This window comes from Mus musculus, chromosome 12 (genome assembly GCF_000001635.26).
Source record: "Mus musculus strain C57BL/6J chromosome 12, GRCm38.p6 C57BL/6J".
Taxonomy (NCBI): Eukaryota; Metazoa; Chordata; class Mammalia; order Rodentia; family Muridae; genus Mus; species Mus musculus.
This window is the reverse complement of record NC_000078.6, coordinates 42412406-42420560: the sequence shown is the minus strand read 5'-3', so window position 1 is coordinate 42420560 and position 8155 is coordinate 42412406. Positions and strand designations below refer to the sequence as shown.

At 37.6% G+C, this 8155-nt stretch overlaps 1 non-coding gene across 1 annotated transcript; it reads left to right on the top strand.

The window, feature by feature from the left end:
- Positions 1 to 5414: 5414 nt before the first annotated feature.
- On the top strand, positions 5415 to 5486 carry n-TEctc2. Its single transcript has one exon. It is a non-coding gene; the product is annotated as a tRNA-Glu (tRNA).
- Positions 5487 to 8155: the final 2669 nt, after the last annotated feature.

The window sequence follows — 8155 nt, the reverse complement described above, 5'->3', positions numbered from 1 at the left end:
AAGGTGAATACATTTGCAAGGTGAATACATTGTATATTTTGAAGAATCCCTCCTAAACAACCAACAGAGTCCATACCCTTGTCTTGTTTGGTCAGAACTGAATGAGCAAGCCTGGATAATTACCAGGGTAAAAGCCATTAAAGAAAAATTCTGCCTCATAATTTTAATTTTACTCAATCCTTTTAAAATATTGAGATAGCAAAGTGTTTTCCTTGCCCAAAGACAGAGCCTGGCAGCAATCCTACCTTTTAGTTAAGTTAATGGGCTCTTAGGGGATAAAAAAAGAGAATTAGGGAATTTGATGGTGCTTCATGGGTCTGAGATTCATAAAAGCTATGAATGAGAGAGGGTAAGATTGCTACTTCATTTGAATTATACAGCAATTGGGTTTCCCTTTGGGGAATATTTTCACATATGTGTTTAGAAATAGTCATTTTAATAAAGAGGCTAAACTGTTACTTGAAATATCTCATTGACACTCAGACCTAGATTTACTTGAAGTTCTATTAATTCAGGGAGTGAGTGCCTACTGTGTACCCACTGCAGTATGGAGCTGGAGCTACTTAGTTGAAACAAGCACTAACTTTCTGTCCACAAAGGTTTTAGTGTATGGTGAGGAACAAGAGAAACCAATAAGCATAGTGAGATGAACTGCTTGGTGAGTTGGAAATGGGACAGACCTAGGGACTATGAGTACAAGTAGGGTAGCATGAGGAATCCTTCCATGACAAGCTGACACAATAGATAAATCTGGAAGATAGTGTACATAATATTCCAGCCAAAGGAGGAGTACTCTTGATACAAAGGCAGAATGTCCAAACATAGGGGTAAGGAACTCAGCTTCTGGCTCGGCTAAAATAGAATGAGAATACTGATGCCTCCTTCAAATACATGAGAGAAGACAAACAAATACACAACAAATACACCAAACTAGAGAGATACCCCTACTAAATAAGTGTGAGAGCTTTTTTTAAGACTATTTACTCTAAAATCAAATACCACTTCAAGATTTCTAACTTTTCTACTGTTGAATGAATGTAAATTCAGTATTGAATGAGATACATCCAGGTTTTGATGCATAATGTTATAGCCCTTGATTTCCTCCCAGAGGATGAAGGCATGTTTTGCAGTAATTTTCCAACCCAAATATGCTCCAGAAATAAAAACACAACTCAGTTAATATGAATACATGCTGTGTGCCTAGAATGGGCAGATCTACCACTATACTACCATCTTCCACATCTATGAGACCCCTTAGAACTAGCGGTTTCTCCAGGCCATGTGCTTCTGTTCTGCTTTTCTTCTTCTTCCTCCTCCTCTGTGTACTCTCCCTCTTCCATTTTCTCCTTCTTCCCCCCCCCCTTCTTTCCTTTCCTTTCAGCAAATATGAAACTGGAGATAAGGCCCTCCACATAATGCGAGGGAAATCATGCCTGGTATGAGCTACCTAGTCAATTACCTGGAGCCAGAGAGCTTCTCGACCCTGGGTGGCAGAGGAGGTGTGGCATGATCCCTCCACTTTGTTAGCAAAGCATAATCCTTATTACATTCTATATTTCATCCTTATAACCACAAATAAGTGTAGCTGCCATCCCTCATCAAAGAAGGTTTTCTTTACAACAAACAGAGATTAGAAGATAAATCCACTACAGGACACACTGCAGAGGTCAAAGAATTAAGAGCAGACCAGCCCTAATGCCTACATGAGGAACACAACTTCTCCATCCATGGCTCAGGGCCCTTCAGTGATGAAAAGATAGATAGACTGTAAGAGTCAATGTACCAGGAAGTCTGCTTTGAAACAGTCTTTCCTACAAATGGCTGCATAAAGACTGGGGCAATAGCAATGTCAATAGATGTACTAATATGTAAGGGGGGAATTTTATGGTGTCCCAACCCTAGACAAAGATCTTAAGGTAACTAATTATGGTTCGGAGAAGGAAAATCACTCTTTCTAAGGGATAAGCCCTCTTATTGGTTATCCAACCCAAAAGGGTGAGCCCTAAAACCATGTATCCACAAACAATAAAAACAGGCCCAGAAAGTTGTATTATTTATTTGTGAATGGAGGTATATACATACACATACATGAATGCCATATACATTATATACAGACACATGCATGTAACAACAATAATCAAAGAAAAAGAGGCTATCAGTTTAAGAGATGGTGCATTGAAGTGCCTGGAGAAAGGAAAGAGAGATTAGTTGAAATGCCCAACAAATGGGAGGTTGAACCTGTAGGCCCCCAGTAGGGGAATAGGGCCACGCACTCATCTACAAATTTAATCCAAGAATTGTTCCTGTCTAAAGGAAATACAGAGACAAAGTGTGGAGCACAGACTGAAGGAAAGGCCATTCAGAGACTGGGAATCTATCCTGTATACAGTCAACAAACCCAGACACTATTGGAGATGTCAAGAAGTACTTGCTGACAGGAACCTGATGTAGCTGTCTCCTGAGAGGGTCTGCCAGAACCTGACAAATACAGATGCAAATGCTCTCAGCCAAACATTGGACTGAGCATGGGTACCCCAATGAAGGAGTTAGGGGAAGGTTTGAGGGAGCTGAAGGGGTATGCAACCCCATAGGAAGAAAAAAATATCAACCAACCAGACCTACCCCCACCCTGAGTTCCCTCAGACTAAACCATCAACCAAAGAATACACATGGAGGGACCCATGTCTCCAGCTGCATATGTAGCAGAGGATGGCCTTGTCGCATATCAGTGGCAGTAGAAGACCTTGGTCTTGTGAAGGCTCAACGCCCCAGTGTAGGGGAATGCCAGGGTGGTGAGGAAGGAGTGAGTGGGTGGGTGGGTGGGGGAATACCCTTATAGAAGCAGGGGAAGGGAATAGGGGAGAGGGGATTTATAGAGTAGGGAACAGGGAAATGGGATAACATTTGAAATGTAAACAATTAAAATATCCTATAAAAAAGGATGAGTTAACCAAAGAAGAAAGAAAGAGAGAGAGAGAGAGAGAGAGAGAGAGAGAGAAGAAGAAGAAGAAGAAGAAGAAGAAGAAGAAGAGGAGGAGGAGGAGGAGGAGGAGGAGGAGGAGGAGGAGGAGGAGAGAAGAGAAGAGAAGAGAAGAGAAGAGAAGAGAAGAGAAGAGAAGAGAAGAGAAGAGAAGAGAAGAGAAGAGAAGAGAAGAGAAGAGAAGAGGAAAAAAAAGAAATAATCCCTGTTTCTTATCAGTCCCACAGAGACTAAAGCTTAACATAAGAAACAACAGAAAGTCTACAAACTTACGAAACTGAACGACTCTGTTCTAAATGACTACTAGATCAAGGCAAAAACTGACTGATATGTAATTGGATTTTTTCCATGTAGAAGAACGCAACAGAAGAATGACTAAGATCAAAAACACAAGTGACAGGTCATAGAGGAGAGGATGCAGAACAAGAACATGCCTCCATTTCTGGTGGAAGTGTAAACTTGTGCTGTCTACCTGCATCAAACCAGATATACTAAACCTGAAAGAAGAGAAAGTGGAAGATAGCCTTGAATGCATTGGCACTGGATACAAGTTTCTTAAGAAAACACCAATAGCTCAGGCACAGTTAATACATGAGACCTCATGAAGTTGAAAATCTTTTGTAAGGCAATGGACACCATCAAAATAACAAAATTGTAGGCTACAGAATGGAAAATTACAGTAAGTAATTTGGCCCAAATTAGAAAAAGTTATCAATAATATCTTGGCATTACTTTTTAAATGGATTAAATGGTTAGTCTAAGATAATGAGCAAAATTTTCAACCCTTTTTTTCTTTGTTCCATATCCTAATTCTAATATGATTGTATCTTTTAAGTTTTCAAGAAACCTAAATCATTTTCTGATCAATGGTGAAGGTGTTAGAATGAAATGGAGAATGAAGAAAGAGAGAAAGTTTGGGAAAGGAAGCAATCAAGAGATACAGGATCACCATCCCATATCTTAGTTAGAGAGAAATACCACCCTTTCTACTCAGGCATATAAGTCTAGGAATTCTCTCTTCCCGTGCTTTCTGCAGAATCAATGTATAATTTTCTACTGAAGCATCAGTCATGTTTATTATAGTTGTATAATTATATATATATATTATATATAATATAACATATTACACATATATAATCTTTTTTTAAAAAAGAAACCAAACTTTACTGATACTGTCAAGCATAGAAGGTCAACCTACTCTCTCCGGTTCCATTCAGTGTCCTGGATGAAGGCTGATGGCCAGTGTTTCAGCTTTTGAAGCAGAAGCAAGACTACAGTGTATCTCTCTGTCCCTTCCGTCCAAGCTGGCAAGATCAGGGGATATGGGGAGCTGGGAGGCATTTTGTGCCTAGGAATGGAATTCTTTCAGCAAGGACAGACAAATTTATGATTGATGCATAAAATGTAGAGAATAATTCTGTCCTTTAATAATTTGTTATAAATAGAGTTGTGCATATACCCAGATGAGAAGCAATGTCTAAAAAGTAGGGATTAATAAGCCAAATGTCCCAACTTGGAGTATTGCTGGCTAAATGCCTTTGTTCTTCCTGGCACATTTTTCATACCAACACAGAGTCTATAATAAATGCAGAAGACAGGTATGGAGCAGTTTTCTGCAACTAGAAAACTACAAAATATCACTGTAGGAGAGATATTAAAACCTGGATTCTTGGAATTTGGTCATGAACAAGATACCGATGATTGCATGACTATGGAAAAAACTCCCAATTTGTTGAGATAAATTCTATTAAAGATCACTAGTGATATATTCAGGAATACTGAACTCTTTCTGGGGAAGGATTCTATGGGAAAACTGGATATTTTGTGTCACAGTTTAAGATTTGATGTTTATTTATCACTTCTCTAGAGTTAATACAAAACAAAACAAAACAAAACCAACAAACTTTAAGTGAATGCTGAGAAAAATTAATGAGTTAAATATATTTATAATAAACCAGTGTAAACATTTTTATATGAAGAAAACCAATGTGACCCTTGGAAAAAGATAGATGAAATCTCACTCTCTAATTTGTTTTTTCATTAGTTCTTAGGAAAGTATGTTATTACAGATTTGATTGACATTTTTCTAATGAATCCTGTAAAATGTTTTATAGCCTATGTTAACTCCAAAGCAGGGGGGACATTTCAACCTTAAGAGCTTACTTTCATTCACATAAATGAACATCAAGTATATGGAGATGAATCCCAAACTAATTTAGCCATATTCCTTCTATGTTCCCTTAAATAATAATACAAATGAGCACAGATATTTTAGTATAATATGTATGAGACATATTTTGTTTAAGGTAGTATACAATGGATATAGCTCAAGTTTAGATAAATGACTGGCATATATTCCATAGAAAAAGCAAATGCAGAAACTAATGTAACCCTTAGTTACTGACTAATGAGATTTTTAAAAAGTATTGAAACTTCCCTGGTGGTCTAGTGGTTAGGAGTCATTGCTCTCACCACCGCGTCCCGGGTTCGATTCCCGGTCAGGGAAATACTGTTTTGCACGCCTTTAATCCCAACACTCGGGAGGCAGAGGCAGGAGGATTTCTGAGTTCAAGGCCATCCTGGTCTACAAAGTGAGTTCCAGGACAGCCAGGGCTATACAGAGAAACCCTGTCTCAAAAAAACAAAAACAAACAAACAAACAAACAAAAAAAGTGCTGGAAAAGAATAACGCTGCTTCAGTCCCAGTGTGGGCTGGAGTCATGTTATAATTTTGTCTTAATTGTTTTTTCTTTTTCAATCCTCACTCCCTCACTTGAGACCCTGTTGACTGACTGAGCTAGTTTGGTCAGATGGTGCCTCAACTTCGGGCTCAGGTAATGGGGGTACAGTGAAGGACACCACTGAGAGAGGAGTGCTTGGAAAGGAAAATGAATAGCAAAGGAAAATAAAAGGTAAAGGAAAATAAAAGAAGTGGACCAGAGGTGAATAAACCTTGTAAAAAGAGGTAAGATAATAGTAGAAGGTAACTGAAAGATAAAAGAAAACAAAGAAGATTTGAAATAAACCTTGTAAAAATAGAAAAAAAAAGTCCCCAGACTTGAGTACCAGTGTGTAGATTTTGCCCTGTGTACTATGTAGCACACTATGCAGTCCTTTACCCGAATCATTCAGTTCCTCTTAAAGGAAAGAAACAAGAAAATACTTGGCACCGTATATCTCTGTCTCTACTGTTCATTAACATACATGGGAATCTATATGAGTGGACTATCTGTCTAATTCTTGGCTTTAGTATCACTCATGGGCAAAAGCACACAGTGAACAATTGTCAGATTATCCTTTGTGTGGTACTAAGCTGATGAATAAATTGCTAACTAATCAGTAATAAATTGTGTTATAAGAACATCAACTCATTTCTTAATTGAGAGGTACTGTGTGGAATCTGTGTATGAAAACAGTGCCACTCAATAAGTGTTATTAAGAAATTACTACAGTCTTTCAATTATTAAATTATATGTGAAACAATAAAAGTGAATTTGAGAGTACAATTAAGACTCATTTTCTGGGCAACAGCGATAATGTCTTAATTTGATTATTTTACAAGCTGCGCTTTATGTGAGACTCTTTCACAAGCTGATCGATTAGTTTCATGGGATTTCCTCACAAAATTTCTGCTATACTCATGCCTACTGGGTTTCCTATACACTTCTACATTCACTGCCTTCTTGGCTTTTCTTGGCTCTCTAACTGTAAAACAAACAAAACAAACCAATGTAGCAGCCCAGGTCTCAACCTGTGGCTAACTCACTTAAGTATTTAAAAAAACAAACAAACAAAAAAACTACCAGGTGTGTGCCAATAAACTTAACATCTCTAACCATAATGTCGAGATCAAAGTCATGTATCTAACTACACTTGCACAGTTAGTAGTTATATTAAATAAAAATATCCTAAAACTAATTTTCAGTTTCCAGCTTAACACTCAATATACACTCATTTATCCCATCTCTCCTAGATGACACCTCTAATCTTACTGTTCTACAGACCAGAAAAGTTGAAATCAACCCTTATTATCTCATATTCCACTTAAAACCTGTTCAGCCCATGCCAAACATTATCCTTCAAAATCTTGCTGGCTCAGTTGTATCCCTGCACAGCTAAACTTAAGGTCCCCTCTCATTTCTAATTATCATTATCACTATACCTTTCTATTCGCAGTAAGCATTACAATAACCCCTGCCCTTTGCCTTGCTTCCTGCCTGCCCCATTGTCTCTTTTAAGCATGCCAGTAAGAGTATTTCTTTTAAAAATATTTTTATTATTAATTTTATTTTTTTTTATTTTTGAGATTAATATAACTGCATAGCTTCCCTTACTGCCATCTAAACTCTCCCATGTTCCCTTCTTCTCATAAAATGTTATTTTAATGTATTTGTCTTTTATTTGTATTTTACATGTATGAGGGTTTTGTCTTTATGAACATATGTGTGCTATGGACATCAAGTGTCTTCACTTAAAGAAAGTGGTAGATGCCCTGGAACTACAGTAACAGGAGGTTGTGTACAGTCATTTCTTCAGCCTCATGACTATTTCTTTTTGAAATATGAGTCTGCTCCTAATATTTCTCTAGTTCCAGAAGTTTCTGCTTTAAATCCAATGTCAAGCTCTTCAATGACTTAAGGGCTTCTAAATTTTGTCTGCTATATTTAATTCAGCTCCTGTTGTTCTAACTTCTAATATTCTATCTGTCCATCCATATCTATCTGTCTGTCTGTCTGTCTGCCATCTGTCTAATCTATCTAAAGACACAGTGATTTCCAAGTTATTCCTCAAACACATCAACAATGATTTAACCCATTTTTCAGCTCTCCCTGCTTCTTCACCCTATGCTCTCTTATTAGCAGATTGCTAATTCCCTTACTTCCTGCACATCTTTCTTCAAAGTTCTTTTCAGATTCACTTCCCCAATTATCCTGTTTCCATTTGTTTGCAGATACATTTTCAACCTAGAACTGTGTGTTCCCACAAACTTGTTCATCCATAGTAATTATTGTCAATTAGCATAAGTTGTACATATTTATTTTATTTATTGTCTATATGCTTCAATAAAAGCAAGTGTAAGCCAGATGGTGACACATGCTTTTAATTGCAGCACTTAAAAGGAAGAGTCTGGTGGATCTTTGTGAGTTCGAAGCCAGAGTTCAGCCTAGCCTATAT